This window comes from Tamandua tetradactyla, chromosome 12 (genome assembly GCF_023851605.1).
Source record: "Tamandua tetradactyla isolate mTamTet1 chromosome 12, mTamTet1.pri, whole genome shotgun sequence".
In the NCBI taxonomy this organism is placed as follows: domain Eukaryota; kingdom Metazoa; phylum Chordata; class Mammalia; order Pilosa; family Myrmecophagidae; genus Tamandua; species Tamandua tetradactyla.
Genome location: NC_135338.1, coordinates 57280734 through 57299230, shown reverse-complemented (window position 1 = coordinate 57299230; position 18497 = coordinate 57280734). Strand labels below are relative to the sequence as shown.

The window sequence follows — 18497 nt, the reverse complement described above, 5'->3', positions numbered from 1 at the left end:
AATTCCCTTTTATTAAAAGCCAATCTGTCTCTGGTGTGTTGCATTCTGTCAGCTAGGAAGCTAGAAAAAATGCCTTTCTTGGAACGTGTTCATTTCATCTACTTTGCCTAGTTTATTAACATGAGGTTGCTCATGGTATCCTCTTATTATTTCCTTTATTTCTGCAAGGTCTGTTGTCGCATCCCCTCTTCCATTCCTGATTTTATTTATTTTTAAACTCTCTCTTTCTTTTTTTTTGTCAGAGTAGCTAAGAATTAATTTAATTGATTAAATTAATTTAATCCATCATTTTTATTGATTTTCTCAAAGAACCAACCTCTGGTTTTGCTGGTTCTTGCTAATGTTTTCATATTCTCAATTTCATTTAGTTCTGCTCTAATCTTCAATATTTCTTTCATTTTGTTTGCTTTGTGCTTAGTTTGCTGCTCTTTCTCTAGTTCTTCCAGGTGAACAGTTAATTCCTTGATTTTCACTTTTTCTTCTTTTTTAATATTGGCATTATGTCAATAAATTTCCCTCTCAGCACCACTTTTGCTGCATCCCATAAGTTTTGATATATTGTGTTTTTATTTTTATTTGCCTCAAGATATTTACTGATTCATTTTGTAATTTCTTCCTTGACCTACTGGTTGTTTAAAAGTTTGTTGTTTAGCCTCCATATATTTGTGAATTTTCTGGCCCTCTGCCTGTTATTGATTTCCAACTTCATTCCATTATGATCAGAGAAAATGTTTTTGTATAATTTCAATCTTTTAAAATTTATGCTTTGTGGCCCATGCTTTGTGGCCCAGCGTATGTTCTATCCTTGAGAATGATCCATGAGAACTTGAGAAAAAAGTGTGTCCTGCTGTTGTGGGGTGTAATGTTCTGTAAATGTTGATTAAGTCTAGTTCATTTATCAAATTATTCAAAATCTCTGTTTCCTTATTGATCCTCTGTCTACAAGTTCTATCCATTGATGAGAGTGGGTAATGCAAGTCTCAAACTATTATGGCAGAGGTGTTTACTTCTCCCTTCAGTGTTGTCAGTGTTTGCCTCATATATTTTGGAGTACACTTGCTCAGTGCATAAATATGTTTTATTGCTATGTCTTCTTGTTGAATTCTTCCTTTTATTATTATACAGTGTCCTTCTTTGTCTCTTTTAATTGTTTCACATTTGATGTCTAATTTGTTAGATATTACTATAGCTACTCCTGCTCTTTTTGGTTGATGTTTGAATAAATATCTTTGCCCAACTTTTTGCTTTCAACCTGTGTTTGTCCTTGGGCCTAAAGTGAGTCTCCTGTAGACAGCGTATATAGATGGGTCCTGTTTTTAATCCATTCTGCCAATCTGTGTCTTTTGATTGGGGAGTTTAATCCATTAACATTTAACATTATTACTGTAAAGGCAGTATTTTCTTTTACCATTTTGTCTTTTTATTTTATTTGTCATATCAAATTTTTTTCTCTTTTTCCTTTATTGATAGTCTTCATTTTTACACTTTTCTCCAGACCTTTCCTCCTCTCTTTTCCTATCTGCCTGTGGAGTGCTCCCTTTAGTATTTCTTGTAGAGCTTGTCTCTTATTCACAAATTCTCTCAGTGACCGTTTGCTTGAAAATATTTTAATCTCCCCTCACTTTTGAAGGGGAGTTTTGCTGGGTACAGAATTTTTGGCTGACAGTTTTTTTCTTTCACAATCTCAATATATCATACCACTGCCTTCCTGTCTCCATGGTTTCTGCTGAGAAATCCACATATAGTCTTATTGAGCCTCTCTTATATGTGATGGATTGCTTTTCTCTTGCTGCTTTCAAAATTCTCTCTTTGACTTTGACAATTGACAATATGATTAATAAGTGTCTTGGAATAAGTCTTTTTGAATCTGTTCTGCCCTTCTTGGATCTGTAATTTTATGCCTTTCCTAAGAGTTGGGAAATTTTCAGTGATTATTTCCTCCATTAGTCTTTCTCCTCCCTTCTCCTCCTTTCCCCTTCTCCTTCTGGGACACCATAATTCATAATTCATGTGCTGCATGTTGTCATTAAATTCTCAGAGACTCTGCTCATATTTTTCCATTTTTTCCTCTATATTTTCTTTTGTGTATCAGATTTCAGATGTCCTGCCTTCTAATTCACTAATCTTTTCTTCTGCTTCTTCAAATCTATTGTTGTAGGCTTCTGTTGTTTAAAAAATCTCTTCTGTCTTTTATTCCCATAGTTTCTGTGATTTGTTTTTTTTAATCTTTCAAGTTCTTCTTTATGTTCACCCAATGTCTTCTTTATACCCTCCCTCAATGTGTTGGTTTGATATTTTTATGACATTTGCATGTCTGTTTGAACATCTTGAATTAGTTGTTCAATTCCTGTATTTCATTTGAAGTGTTGGTTTGTTCTTCTGACTGGGTCATATTTTCAATTTTCTTATTCTGATTTATTATTTTTTGCTGGCATCTAGAAATTTGATTTACTGAATTAGCTTATTCTGGAAGTTGCTTTCACTCTTTTACCTAGGGTTTTCTTGTTGGATGGCTTTGTTCTCTAACTGTTATTTGACATTTACTTCAACTTATTCTAGATGTCTAGCATGGGTTCTATTTAACTGATCAGAATTTTTCAGTTCTTGTTTTTCTTTTCTTGCCCTACATATATGGAGCCTGTTTCTTTTGAGGAGGGTCTTCTCAGGTATTTTTGACCCCAGTCAGACTTTCCCAGACCAGACAGGTCCACATCTCAGGAGCAGAGAATAGCCAATATCCAGTTTACCTGGGGATGAGACCCAGAAGGTTATCAGACTTTCTTATGGAGCCTCAAGACTCTGTGCTTTTCTTATCCTGCTCAGCATGTGGTGCATGTCAGCCCACAGCCCCCCATTAGCATAAAGTGATGTGGTGCCTTTAATTTCAGCAGCCTCTACCTGCCAGCAGTGTGGTTGAGACAGAGGCTGAGGTAGCAGGTAGGCTTTGATTGCTTCAGTTTTCCAGTCCCTGGGACCTGAATTCTCTGTAGGAGGGCCTCCACTTAAGCTGGGCCTTGACCCCCCTTTCTTGGAGAAGATACAATCTTTAGGGAATTAATCCCTTTCACCTAACTAGTTACTTTGTCTCTCAAATATGCCTTAATTCTTCCCTTGCCTGGGGCAGTGCTGGAGCCTGAGAGAGCTTGTGGTTCTATCTAATAAGGTGTTATGAAGTAGAAAAAAAAAAAACAAAAAACCTTTTCAGAGCCAGACCCTTACTCCCTGGGTTTGTCAATCAAGAGCTTGAGTTAGTATGTGGTTCTATGTGTCCCCAAGATCTATGTGCCCCCTTTTCTTGGTGTTCAGCCCTTTTCCAGTATTTTGTGCCATCCCACTCAAAAAGCCTCCAGTTTTGTTTTGTTTTCTATCAGCCTCACTCCCTCTCTGCTGGGGCAAAAAATCCTGGTTCTTTTAGTGCTTCCTTCAGGTATATCTGTGCTCAGAGCCTGTTTTCAGTAGTCAGAATTTGTTCATTAATTCTGCAATTGGAGCTTTGTTGAACTAAGTCTTTGTTACTAGTAAAGTCTGTTTCCTTTTTCCTTGGGGAACCAGCCTGCCATGCCCATGGGGGAGGGGTGCTGGCCTCTCTGAGTTGGGAGACTTACAATTCTGTGTAGGATCTCAGCCACTCCACCTGGTCCAAGCTTGTGTATACTGTGTCCGGTCACTGATGTCCTCCCAGCAGTTGTTCCATATAGTTCCTGGCTAATTATAATTTCTCCAGAGGATGAATTAAATTCCACACCTCAATATGCTATCATCTTGCTCTTCATATCTGATGTATATTTTTAAATTCTATAATAAAAAGTAAAACAACAACAACAGCAATTAAACAAAAAAACAAAAACACCAGCAGTAAAACCCTGGGGCAGCAGAGTCCCTTGCAGAGAGGCAGGAGAAGCCCCCAGGCCAGTTTCCCTGCCTGCCTGCTCCCTGCTCTGGCAAGGAGCTTGGCACTATTCTTTGACACTTGGCTATGTGCTGCCTTATTCTAGCTTTTCATTCTTTCTTTCAGAAGACACTAGTTAAACACCTACTGTGTGGCAGACTAGACAAGAGCTGATGATAGAAGTGTTTCCTTGAGTCCTTGGGGATTGCAGATGTGATAGTTAAGTTCATGGGTCAGCTTGCTAGGTTATAGTGTTCATTTGTTTGGCCAAGTAAGCACCAGCCTGATGGTTATTGTGAGGCTATTTCATGGATTTAAATAATCAGTAAGTTGATTGCATCTATGGCTGATAACTTCTATGATAAACTAAGGAGATTGCCCTCAACAATGAGAGATGTCTCATCTAATCAGCTGAAGGCCTTAAAAGGAGACCTGGTGATTTCAGCAGTCAGAAGAGGGAATTTTCATCTGTACTTCAGCCAGACATCTCCTAGGAGAATTCGCTGAAACCTTCATCAGAGTCCCCAGGTTGCAGCCTGCCCTGTGGAATTTGAGACTTGCCCATCCCCGCAATCATGTGAACCAATTCCTATAATAAATCTCATAATTTTTATATTATATATATATATATTCTGGTCAGTTTTGTTTCCCTGGAGAATGCTAACACAATAGGCAATGTGCCGGATCTTTCCATCTGGAGAGTGAGCGCCTGAAGGTAGGAGCTCCTCTTATTCTTGTGAACTCTGAGTTGATTCATAAAAACAGTTGTCATTTAGTGAGTGCTTACTATGTGCCAGGCATAGTGCTAAATACCGTGTACATTATTTAAATTTTTGATATTTTTTAATTTGGCTTTTATTATTTTTAAAAAATATCACATAAAATAGTACTGATCTTGATTATTACAGTTTTTTGAACTCCTGTAAATTTTATGCTTGGGGCACGTGCCTCACTCCCCTCACCCTAATCCTGGACTTGATAAATGTCTTGAAACCATATGAATATATGTTCATTGCTGGTGAATGTTCTGAACCCTTCCTTGGTGCTCTGCACACATCATGGTACAAGGCAGTATGGAGGATAAATTCACAGGGAGAACACAGGGTGGCTCTTCAGAACTACAGGCCTCACCAAACCCCTATTTTTGTCACTTTACTTAAATTAAGAATCAATGGGGTCTTTAGCTACTGGCGGCCCTGGCATAAGCGTCTACCAACAATAAAGCTACCTCGCTTCATGCCTTAATTAACTCGGCCTCCAGTCCTTTAGACCCGCAGCGAGGTCTCCTGCGCGTGCCCCTTGAACCCAGACCCCCGGCTCGAGCCCCTTTTCTGCGTGTGGCAGTGTCGGCTAGCAAGCAGTGAGAAGCTGAGGAGTAGAGGGTCCCCGATAGTTTAGTGGTTGGGCCAAACCGCAAGTGGCGCCCGAACAGGGACCCCTCTCTCCTCACCCGGTGAACTCCCACGGCACCCTAGGACCTCGTCCAAGGAATCCTATAACAACTTGCCCAGCGCAACACGTAGCCCCATCGCCGCCGCCATCGTCGCCGCTATAGCAGCCAGTGTGGTTGCCGCCGTGACCCTCACTCAAGCCTCTGTCACTGCGAAAACCCTCCTCGATGTGACCCAAACGACTTCTCACCATCTGTTGCATAGCGCTGTGTTCAATGTACAACAGCAAAGAAACTTAATTGCTCTAAATGTAAAAACTCCTTTTAAACTTGCCTCCTCTGTTTACGATGGGCGGTACCCCTTCACTAAAATCTGTGTTACTCCTATCCCGGCTAACCATTCTATGCCCCGTCTCACCTTGCGAGACTAAATCTTCACCGCATACCTAAAAACTTCTTGCTCTAACAACTCTAAACCCTTTGTCTTATGCAGGCTACCGGCAGCAAGCGCAGGTATAGTTAGCTAGCATTGCTCGCCCACGCAACTTATAGCACTACCTTTCCTATAAAATTCTCATTATTGCTCCTCAACATTTCTCGTTTCTAGGCTACTCATTCTCTGTCGCCGGTCTCGAGCTAAGGCCCAAGTTTTGGCTGCTGTTATGTTCAGCCTACTCGCCCGGACTGTTCTGTGGAAAAACGCAGACAAACCCAGGTTTAACTCGCAGGCCTAGCCTCTCCTGAGGACTGATCACCCTCGGGCCGGGGACAGTGGAGGACTAGTCTCTCCTGCCTCCCCTAGGCTATAACAGTCATCGCCTGCCCACATTCCTCACACTCCCCCACGGGGGCTGCATGTTACCAAAGTACGTGCATCTGGGTCCACCAGATGGGCACCGCTGGGTGCGACGCAAGAATCGCAGAAGAGGGTCACTCTAACAGACCTCCTCTGGCTCTTCTGGGGCACATGAGATTTGCATAAGGGTCAGCTCAGCACATACCCTTCCCCTGAAACCCTGAGCCTTGCACACAAGGGGAATCTTATCACTGCCCCTCCCAGCAAAGGTTCATGCCCACCACTTGTCACACAAGTGTGTTCTTTAAAAAAAAGAAAAAGAGAGGAATTGTGGCATACTTTTATTCTTGGCCTGGTAGCTTAGTCTCTTTCTCTCCCTCCCTCGCCATTTTGGCACGTCCGGTTCTTCTAGACCTCTAAATTACAGGCCTCACCAGCGACTAGTGATGATGCAGTCTTGTCTCTTTAACCCTATTGGTCTTCTCCTTAGTCCTCCACCTACCCAACATCCTCTGCTACGGGTACACTCAGGAACAGCATCTCTATGGTCACAGTCACTCATCCGTCCTCCCTGTGTGATTGGCTACCCTCCCCTGGAGGCCACGCCCTAACTCCGCCTCTCCTCAAACTATATATAATCCAGGGCTCGCCGAGCCTTGTGGTCTTTAGCTTCTGGCGGCCCTGGCATAAGTGTCTATCTACAATAAAGCTACCTCGCTTCATGCCTTAAAAAAAAAAAAAGAATCAATGGGTAGAAAGATGAAAGGTGGTGGGAGGGCATTAGGTTCTCTTTCTAGATGTTAAGGCATTTTGACTTTCCCTGTACTGGACTACTTCATTACTGACCCTTTTCAATGGCCTTCAAAGACCCCAGGATTCATCTGGGTTCCTGCCCTCTGGGTTTCACCTCCCCTCCCTCCTGTCTCTCAGTTTTAGGCTCTACTCTCTCCCCTCAATATGTCAAGATATCAAGACCTCAAAATGTGGCCAGCAGTTTCTCTGGGAGCAGTAGGAGGTAGCACACTCCACACCCAGAGCTACTATGCTTATCTAATCCCATGCCCTCAGCTCCTGGGCAGCAACTTGCCCTCATGGGACTTCATGCAAGAGTCCCAAGTGCTGTTCCTGGGAACTCTGTACTGCTGAACTGATTGGCATCCCTGCCCCCTCTCTAAATAAATCATTCATGTTACGTCTCCACAATTCACATTGTCAATGACCTCTTTCTCATACCTATACTGAGGCCACATATCTACTCCTTAATTTGCAGTGTAAGGAAACCCATCTCTGTATGAGTCAAGCTAGAAGCTGCCTCAGTATCTGCAAAAATAGAAGCCATGTTGGTTTGGGGCTTATTTACCCAAATGTGTAAAGACAAGCGGGAGAGGACCAGGCAGCATGCTCTAGCCTTCTTGAGAGGGAGAAATATTTTTCCCAAACCAACATCCCTGTCAGGAAGTTGCTTCTCTAAGATGTTCTTGAATTAATAATGTCAGTGGTTCTCCTGAGAGGAAAGCAGTTGCTTTCTTAAGAGGTCCTCAGATATGCTTCTTGGACTGGGCCAAGAGAGGCTGGGGCTGGGCCTGTCTGTGATTTCTGGCACAGCAGCCCCAGTTCCACATGAAATCGAGAGAAAATGAGAATTAAGACTAATGCCTTGTGCTTTTATCACTGTGCCTGGCACACAGTAGGAACACAATAAATATCTGTTGAATGGAAGGACAAATTGGCATGTTGGGGTCACCTACATGGTCTGAGATGTGGGGGAAGATCTAGTCCCTCCTCCTAAATTTCCTGTCACCTTTACTGCATTGTGTGGGATTTCTCCATGGCTGCTTGTGTTTTAAAGCTTAGCTCCCTGCCCAAATGTCACTAACAGCGTAAAAGTAGATTGGGGAAAACAGGTGGGAGATACCTGTTTTGTTTCATGCTTGTGGCGTTTTCTGTCTGTCTGTCCTTGGAACTTTGGAGTCGTTTTGGGGCCAGGACTCAGTTTCTCCATTTTCTGTCCCGTGTCTTGTGCTATGCTCCATGCTCAGTACATAGCAGGGACTCAGGAAATGACGGGGGGATGGCACTCCTGGTGGACAGGCACCAACTTATTTATCTGTCTCCTCATGTTTAGTGCGGGACTTGGTCCACAGTAGGTGTTCAATAAAGGTTTATTCAATGAGAGACTATACAAATGATTTTCCAGGAACGCTGTAGAAAGTGAGATGCATTTTGACCTGGAAAAGGCCACATTTAGGTTGGATAAAGAGGCTTTTCACATAAGACTTGCTGCTGACGCACTTGCATCCAAATTGTTTATTTCCCCTTTGACTCAGCACCTGCCTGTTGCCAGAACAGATTAAGATGTTTACTAGTGAACCCCTCAGAGAGGTTCCTGCTGAGGGATCCTGGAGTCAGCACCCAGGCTCTTGGGAGAGAACCAAGGAGTTGTGAAATATTTGGCCTCTACTGAATTGCCTCTTTCCCCAACCTTCTGCATCCGGACCGTGGAAAAGGACAGCAACCTCTGTTGGGCATTTGCCCCATGCCAAGCACATTATTTACAGCCCCACATTAGAGGTGGGGACCCTAACCCTCCAACGGGTGAAATAACTGCCCCAAATTCATTTGGGTGGCAGGTAGCAGGTTGGGAATCAAACAGGCTCCCAAAGCTTGTACCCCTCCCCCCATGCTTCCCCAATGCTGATATTCACTGAGGGCTGCCTACCCGCCAAGTGTGGTCTAAGTATATGATGGGGACATGAGATGGGGACAGTTATTCCCTTCATTTGAAAGAGGCAGGGTGAGGCCCCAGGTCATCCAGCAGGAGCTCAGGGAGCCTGGACTTGAATCCACAGGCTGGCTCCCGAGCCCAAGCACTTATGTCCCTCTAAGCTCTTTCTCTCACCAGTTTCACCCCTGCCGTAACATTCTTGGCACAAACTATCCAGGCTTTCTTTTTCCCATATCTTGTCTCCCTTCAATTTATCCCCCTGCACAAGATACTTTTCTAAATTCCAGATCTTATCACACTAGTGCTCGCTCAAGAGCCTCCACAGCCCCTTATGGGAGGTGTGTGTGTCCCAACAGCAGACACAATCAAGAAAGCCATTCACTTTGGAAACGCTTCACACAAACACTTACTTTATTGATAAAACTTTGTCTGCATTTTAAAATGAATTAAGCACCTACTATATGGAAACACTGCTTGAAGCATTGGTGGGTGGCACACCAGGAGGTGAATAGTTGAGTCATTGACATCATTGGCATTTATCAGCCCAGGAGGAAGGACTGGCATTTATCCTAAACTCCCTAATGGCCAGGTACAGGTACATGCATTACATGTATCAGCTCACTGAGTTGATCATTTTACATTTGAATAAAGGCCCAGAAAGGCTACGTGACTATTTAAGTGTTAGGTGGTGGGACCTGAACTTAAATGTGATTAAAACATTTCTAGAAATCAGAAATGTGGGTGGCAAGACTGGTCCTGACTCACCAGCTGTGTGACCTGGGACAAGTTGTTTATTTCTTCCTAGCCTCAGTTTCTCAGACTGTTAAAATGGGTCTAATACATTTCCCTCTGAGGGTTGTTGGGAAGCCTGTGAAGTCTACAGAACATGGCCTGTCTGGTATAGAAAAGAGTCTCTTTACAAGCCCCAAGTAGGGGCCTCGAGGGGAACTCTGTGTCGGGTATGGGTAGCACTGGACTGTCCTCTCTCTCTCCCAGTCCCTCCCTCCAGGGTACACGGTAATTACTCCCATGGCTAATACTTGTTATCTCTTTCTCTGGGCTGGAGATTGCCCTAAGAGCTTAATGGGTATTACTTATTTAATGTTCTCAGCAATCCTATGAGCAAGTGCCACTGTAATCCTTATGTTACAGGTGGGGAAGCCGGGGCTAGAGATGTTGAAGGCTGTACTCAAAACTCCATGAGCAGAAGGTGGCAGAGGCATGGTGTGAGCCAAAGTGCTCTGGTATCAGTGCCCCACTCATGCCCAAAGTGGGCGCTGGAGCCCTGGAACATGGAGGGAGGGGGTATGAGGGGAACCCATGTGCTTCCATGTGCAGCTCTGTTTCCTCCTTATTCTTATCATCCTTGATGTGTTCACAAACACTCACCCTTCAAACCATTTCTCTTCTTGTTGCCACTTTCTCTTTTGACCTAGAAACACCCCGTTGGGTCCAGGCAGTCATTGTTAAATAGGTTCTTCCATGCAGAGAAACAAAGCTCTCTGGGAATTTTACCCTGAAGTGTGTCTTACTGGGGAGCAGAGGGACCGAGCTGGAAACATATCCACTCTGAGGAACTGGGGAATTAGTATAGCCAATGACTCAAGGGCAGCTCCTTTTAAATGCAGCTAGAGAGGAAAGAGGAGTGAATTAGTAATGGTGACATTCCAGGCATCAGTCAGAGAGAGCTTTTGGGCAGGGTGAGGGTTTCCTACAGCCCGTCAGAGAGATTCCCTTCCCCCCACATCCCAGTGAGCCTCGGTATCTTCATCTGTAAAACAAGATAATACCACAACTTCATAGGGTTACCATGAGAAGATAATGAGAAATCTGTGTCTAAAGTGCTTAGCCCAGGTCCTGGCACATAGTAGCTGTTGCGTTAGCTGGGTAGAATGGAGTCTACTTCCCTACCACTTGAAAATCAGCTGGTCTTGTGACTTGTTTTGTGTGAGTTCCAAGTCAAGGGTTTAAGATGCCTTGCAGCTTCCACTCTTGTGTCTTGGAGACCTGGCACGGCCACGTGAATAACCCCCAGCTAGTCTGTTTGAGGAGGAGCCAAGGGTCCTACAGCAGCCATCCTAGGTCATCTAGCTGCTAGCTGACCAGCCAACTGATGACAACATCAGACTGGCTGGCCCAGACCAGAAAAATCATGCAGCTGACCCACAGAACACTGAGCTAAATAAAATGGTGATGTTTTAAGTCATTGAGTTTTGGAGTAGTTTCATTACCCAATAAAAGCTAAGTGATAGCTATCATCTGACGAACCGAGTGGAATATTTTGCAAATGGCAAAGATGTTGGCAGATATTAGGAATTTTTCCTTTTTTGTCAAATAGGATAATGGCATTGAGGTATATGATATGGGAAGGTTCTGTTAGCTTGTTATCTTCCCTTTTCCTTTGAATGCTTAATTATATAAATATAAGAATTATATTGTTAATTCATGAGTACATTCTTTGGGTAAAAAATGGAAATATTTGAGTCGAGGCTAGAGGCCTTTTGACACCCCCCCCTCTCCCTATCTGTCCCAAGAGTTCACTTGGCTACTATCCTTCCTCTGGGCATTTGCATTCATATATAAGGACCCTTGGAGTCTGTACAGTGGGTTTTCTGTCCCCTTGAGAGTGTTCTAGTAGACTGATTGATTTACAGCTTGCTCTTCCACCCCAGGATGGAGGAGTTTCATTCATTCCTGTTCAGTGAGATCTCCTTCCTCCTTTTTCACTGAATCAAGAGGCATTGTTTCCAATTTATTTCTATTTCAAACAGTGCTGTATTTAAAATCTCAGTTCCTATCTTCTGTGCATAAACGAGGGGCTTTCTTTAGGGTAAACACCTTGAGGTGAACTTTCTGGGTGACAAGGCAATGTGCATATTGAGAAGTTTCATGGCTCTTTCCAACCTGCCTTCCAAGGTGACTGTACCTGTTAACAGCCACAACCCATTTCCACTCACCCTTTTCAATATACGATATCACCCCTAATATTTTATTACTTACCTTTTGGTTGCATTTGTCAGGGATAGGGGGCACTCAAGGAACGATGGCGTGAGGGTCCCACGGTCCCCCTGGATTTCGCAAGGTTGTGCCATAGTAGAGTCATTGTTGTGTCCAATGTACAGAAGAGGAAACAGTCTCGGCAATAGAAGAACTTGTCTGGCACCACATGGCTATTCGTTGGCAGATGTGGGACAAAGGCCAGCGGCTCTGTGCATGGCTTGCTTTTCTTTTCTTCACAGCACCTACTGTGCTGAACTTGTTTATTTGTTTATTCCTTTACTTGTTTATTGTCCACCTCCCTGAGTAGAGGAGGGCAGGTATCCTCTGGCATGAGTCAGCCCTAACCCTGGGGCCTGCCTTAGCATATGGTTCAAAGAAGATGCTCAACATGCCTTTGCTAGGGGTTGTCTGAATGAAGATGGGCAGTAACCTGGTCACCCAGGCCTGGAGGACCGCCTCACCACTCTGCACATCCACAGCTGCAAAGAGCACCAGGTCGTACAGGGGCCCAGCCCAGAGCTCTTGAGAGAGCCGCACCTGCAGTGGCCTTGGTCTCTCATAGGAGAAAGGGAGGAGGTCATAGCCAAGACACAAGGATTCGTGTGTCCACACGCATTGGGGGAGGGAAGGATGGGCTGTGCAGCTTGGGGAAGAGTGTCCAGAGAAGGCAGGACACTTGCGTGTTCTGCTCCAGAGCCTTGTCCATGTCTGGACTGGGGCTATCCCGGGTGGCTCTGCTTTGTGTCCGCACATAGATGTGACCTGGTAGAAAGTCTCAGAAGAGACAGCTTCAATGACGGGTTTGTGTCCAAGTGACCTGAACATCAGATAGCCTGTTCCCCTGAGAGCACACGCTAAGTCACAGCTAGGTCTTCCTGACACTTCAACAGAGGCCATTTTCCAGTGGTACCAATAAACATGAGCATTCCATCTTCTGCATGTTTCCCACGATGTCAGCGGCACTGGGGCTGTGAGTTTGAAGGACACAGACCCTCGGGGACCCTCCCTCCCTCCCCTCCCTCCTTTCCTCTACTCCTCTATCCTTGAGTGCCAACTATATGTTAGGGTGGGCATTGGGGATTGAAGGTGAATAAAGCAGAAAGGGTCCCTGTCTTTCTAGAGCTTATAGTCTAGTGTGTGGACAGACAAACAAATATATAACAGTGAGAAGCTGGATTAAAGCCTAGGACAGAAAAGCAAAAGAACAGAGGGCTGATGTGGCTTTGCCACAGGCAGGGCAGTTAGGGCAGTAGAGGAGAGCCCACCATGATGAACCAGGAGGAGGAAGATTCTGGGCAGAAGGTCAGTGTTTGGATGGTCTGAGACCAGGTGGGACCTGGTACCTTCCCAAGACCCAATGCCAACCCTAAACATAACCCTCGATTTTTTACCAACCCTACACCAAACCGCAGCCCTAAACTTCACCCTAACACCAATACTAAGCCTAACCCGAACCCTAACACGAACCCAAACCCTACCACCAACCGTAGCCCAAACCCTAACCACAACCCCCACACCAACCCTAAACCCAACCCTCAAATTTATACCAAACTGACCCCAAACCGCAGCCCTAAACTTCACCCTAATCCCAACCCTAACCCTAACCCCAACCCTAACCCTGGCCCTAACCCTACCACGAACCCTCACCCGAAAAATAACACCAAGTCCAATGCCAACCCTAAACACAACCTTTGACTTTTTCCCAACCCTACACCAAACTGCAGCCCTAAACTTTACCCTAACACCAACACTAAGCCTAACCCTAACCCTAACCCGAACCCGAACACTAGCCCCAACCCTACCACCAACCCTAGCCCAAACCCTAACCGCAACGCCTACACCAACCCAAGACCCAAAGGACACAAGCATGGCTGGGGGAGAACGTGATGGCAGGGGAGTGGCCTGGGTGCAGTGGGCATCCTCCGTGGGTGGGAGTAGGGGGGCTTGTTGCTGAGGGCTGAGATGGGTGACCCACCATCCTGGTTTGCCCAGGATGCTTCAGTACTAAAACCAGACAAGTTCTGGGCAAACCAGGTCAAGTTGGTCACTCTAGGGCTGAGTAATCGGTCAAAGCCTCGCAGATGAGGGCAGGCCACTGGGGTCCCGGAGGTTGGTGGGGACTGACCCGGCAGAGGGCAAGTGCACAGCATATGTTCCAGAGCAGTTTGTTTCTGAAGGGCCTGCCAGCCACCGATGACTGGCCCGAGGCTGACTTTTGCTTTCACCAGCTCACTGCCCTCGAAACTAATTATGCAAGTCCAAGGCTAACATGTAAAGCATGACTTCATCACCATCCTGGACGCCTCCAGTGGTTTGGCAACTCTGGAAGGGTTGGGGGAGGTAATTAGTGTAATTGCCACCATCTGGCTCTCTTTGGCTTCCTTCCTTTCTTCTCTGTGGTCAAGGGTCACCTTTATCTTCCTCGGGAGCTTCCTGGGAGAACAGCTCTCCCGGGACACAGGGGGAGAGGCAGGAGGGGCGGGCGGAGAGAGGGAAGGGTCCCTAGGCAATCCTCACCACCTACCATGGCAGCAGCAGTCCTGAGCTCTGCCCTGACACTGGGCAGGATGCTGGTGGGCAAGATGTCCTTCCTTGAAAGGACCCTCAGGGGTTAGTTTCCTATGTCTGCTGTGACAAATCACCACAAACTCAGTAGCTTTAAACGACACACTTTATCATCTTGCCCTTCGGGACATAGAAGTCTAACATTAGTTTCAAAGCACCAGCAGGACTGGTTCCTTCTCAAGGCTCTAGGGGGAAATGTATTTCCTTGCCCTTTTCTGCTTCTGGAGGCCGCCTTCCTTCCTTTGCCCCTGGCCCCCATTCTCGCCCCACTCCACCTTCTTCCCTCCATCATCACATCGATGACCACTCACCCTGATTTTTTTTTTTTTTTTGACATGGGTAGGCACGGGGAATTGAACCCGGGTCTCTGGCATGGCAGGCGAGAGTTCTGCGTGCTGAGCCACCGTGGCCCGCCCCACTATGATCTTCCTCCTCCCTCTAAGAAGGATGCCGTGATCACCGCAATGCCTACCAGGACATTCCAGGACCATCTTCTCATTTCAGAAGCCTTAACATCATTACATCCATAAAGCCCTTTCTGCCATGTGAGGTGACATGCTGGCAGGTCCCAGGGATTAGGACGGGGACATCTTTTGGGGTGGGGGCATTCATCAGCCCACCTACATGGAGCGCTACTCTTGCTGCCCTAGTACAGATGAGGGAGCAGACACTCAGGGAATGGGAGTCACTTGCCCAAGGTCAGGGCCCAGTTGGCATAAAGCCCCGGATGCTTTTGCTGTGCTGGCTCACACAGCCCACACGGAACTTTTATGAGAACTCGGAGGTGGTGTCTCTCTGGGCAGAAGCAGGGGCAGACAACATGGAAATGTATGGGCATGGCTGTGTTCCAATAACACTCTAGTTACAAAAACTAGCAGTGGGCTATAGGCTTCCAAACTCTGTCCTAGGACATTTTCCTCTCTCCTGCCTTCCGCAGGAGATTAACGGGGGGAAGTAGGGGGCCTGCAGATGGGTGCTCCCTGATGAGCTGTAAGGGAGAACAGGCCCTGGCCCAACTCTTCCACCAGGAGCGCACAGGGCCTTGGTCGGGCTGGAGCTGGTCTGCAGTGAGCGTCCAGCATGGCTATGACTGCAAGGGCTCGGCGAGCGCTTTCTAGGTACAGGGCCAGCTCTGACACCAGCTCATTAAATCCATACTGAGCTCCTGCCAGGTAGGTGATAGGAGGCCCTTGGGCAGACAACCTCACCTGCCCTTCCCCCAAAACCCAACAGGAAGCTCAGGGAAAGGGGGCTCACAGAGCAAGAGACAGTCTGGTACTAATAGCATAATAATTTCATTCTGCTCCCTACCCGCCCCCTTCTTCCAAACTGATATGTTTAAAATCCAGGATTGCAAACCCAAGGCCTACAGGAACCAGGCGAATTAGGCAGGACCGAAGCCAAAGGCTGTAAGATAGTCTGGAGCGCTAGGTAGATGGAGGCCCATATGCCATGTGTCAAAATGCTTAAAAGCTAGAAATCAGCTAGTAAACCATTGAGTAAAATATTAGCCCTATTATGATTACACTTCAGCAACTTGGAAGTTTGGATTTGCATACAGACTTCTGGGTCTCTGTGGGATTCTTGCTGGAAAATGGCTCTGGGGAATGAGGAGGGGCCCTGACCTCTGGGGCCTGTGTCCATTCCCTTCCCACTCACAGGCCCCACAGCCAAGCCCGCTGACACCCCTCTCTGCATCTTGCAAACAGCTGCTCCTTGACACCTGGGTTTAGGGGGCTGCCCATGGCCATCTGCTCTCAAAAGGACAAACCTGATGGAAACAACCCAAACATCCATCAACCAAATGAATAAACCAAATGTGGCCCATCAATATGATGGAATATTATTCGGCCATGAAAAGGACTGAAGTGTGATAAATGCTGCAAAGTGGCTGAACCTTGAAGACATTAGGGGAAGGAGCCAGTCACAAAAGACTACATATTATGTGGCTCCATTCATTTGAAATGCCCAGAACAGGAAAATTTGAAACAGACACTTGACTAACTGTTGCTTAGGACTGAGGAAGAAGGATTAGGGAGGTGGGGGAGGGGGGCTTGCTAAAGAGTACAGTTTCTTTTTGAGGTGATGAAAATGTTCTAGAATTGACAGTAGTGATGGCTGTACCTATCTATGAAAAAACTAAAAAGCACTGAATTTTATACTAAAGTTTTTATGTGTGAATTATATCTTAATAAAGCCTTTTAAGAAAACAAAGCGCAAACTCACACAGACCTAGGAGGGGGCAGAGAATTCCGTGGCCCCACATACTGAAGTGTGGTCTAGAAGCGGGGATGTGAGCTCTGGAATGACACGTCCTTTGGACGCCTTGCCCTACAGAGAAGGGGCATCCGGGAGAGGACAGGGAAGGACCCTCTAAAATGACAGGCCCGGGGTAGGGTCCCTTTTCGTCTGGGCCTCATTTAAAAGGGGTTGCTAACCTCAGCTCCAGCCAACTCATCCCCCTCCACCACCTCTGCCACCGGCAAGCAGCCCCGTTAGTGGATCTTCCAACTTTTTTCAAAAGAAACTGAAGATTCAAATCTTTGTTGCTGGGAACTAATTAAAATAAATTTTACAATACTATGTAGGCTGAAGGACCTTCTGGAAATGTTGAGGATGTTTGGCTTGTTGACCTGTTTGCTGGGTTCCTGGATGGGATAACAGTGAAAATTCACTGAATTCTGCAGGTACGATGTATGCATTTTCTGTATGTCTGTCTTACTTTGGTAAAGGGCTTTATTCAAACAAAATGGAGCCAACTGGAGGAGGTCTGGATGAGTCCGCGGCCCACCAGTTAGGCCCCCACGCCCCTTAAACGTTCATCATTTAAGCATTAATTTAAGGGGGCACGAGGAGTCTGGGACCCATTTCTTCCCTCCCCCAGTGCTGTGGTCTAGGGGCCACTGCTGTGTGGGAACCCGATCTATTGGAAGGTGGGCAACTTCCAAGGGTACTTCCTCAGCCCCCAGCAGGAATCGGCTGCGGAAGGGGCCGCGCTTCTTTCAAGGTTCTCCGAAGTCAGTGCAGGGAAGCGCCTGAAGCCCCGGGGCCCTAGAGGCCCGTTCATATTCCCAGCACCACACCGCCCCCTGCTGGATTTTTCCATCTGACTTTTCCCACAAGTCATGGTGCCCCCGGGGGTTACCTGTGGGAATGATGAAATGCTCCAAGTTGGAGGGGCGGCTGAGGATTTTGAATGGCTCTCCAGAGAGTTGGAAACTGAGCATCAGTACAGGGGTAGACAAGCTCCATACGCACGTGCATTCAGGGACGCATTCATGTTCACATTCATCGGGAATCACATGCACATAAATACAGATGCATCCCTCAACACACACCCGTGCACGCATGCCCAGCCCACACCGAGTGGACATGTACTGCACATGCATAAGTCTAGGTATGCACCTGCACAGGTGTGCACTCACGCATGCACATGGGCATGCATGCACATGTCTATGTTTTTGTCTACTTTTCAGCAGAACTCAACCTGGAAGGTCAGGCCCTTCCTCTGAATCGCTCCTTTCTATCAGCTTTTATGACACCACCAACTCCTTGTTCTCCTATTCTCCAGTGCAGGCTCCCCGTCAGCTTACCTCCCTCTACTGGACACTTTGGATTTGAAGTTGAGGACTTTGCCCTACGTGTGTGCCTTCTTCCTTCTATACCCCTTTTGTAGGTGATCTCACCCACTTCTCTTGGATATAATTATCACCCTGTGCTGATGAATTTCAAAATCTGCATTTTTCTGCATGCCACACCCTTTTTAGATTTACATTATGTTAAAGGCTCAGCCTCTCCACTTAGATATCCCACAGATAGCATTCAACAGTTTCTTGCAGTTGTCTTGAATAAAAGAGAGACTTGGTTGTCTCATCAACTGTAAAGATCCGCCTTCATGCATAGTTGGATGCAGGACCTCACACGGCAGTGGCTGGTTCTGCCTTCTGTCCTGCGGGCTTCAGTTTCATGCTCCATGTGCCAGGTGCTGGCAAGATGGGGCTAATAAACCAGCATTCTCCTCCCAGGGCTAATGGAGGTGAAATGGGTGTACTCTTCCTGCAGCTGTGTCCAGTTCCGGGGATTCCCTCTAACTTTCAAACCAATCTTTCAGAGGAGGGTGGGTGGGGAGAGG

At 46.3% G+C, this 18497-nt stretch overlaps 1 long non-coding RNA gene across 2 annotated transcripts in view; it reads left to right on the top strand.

The window, feature by feature from the left end:
* The window catches only part of LOC143652180 (uncharacterized), a 134884-nt gene extending 116473 nt beyond the window's left edge, over positions 1–18411 (top strand). Inside the window, exons 5-6 of one of the 2 annotated variants that reach the window (XR_013160470.1) lie at positions 16954–17052; positions 17937–18411. This is a non-coding gene — a long non-coding RNA (uncharacterized LOC143652180). The remainder of the gene's footprint in view (positions 1–16953; positions 17053–17936) is intronic. The other variant, XR_013160469.1, reaches the window with a different exon arrangement.
* Positions 18412–18497: the final 86 nt, after the last annotated feature.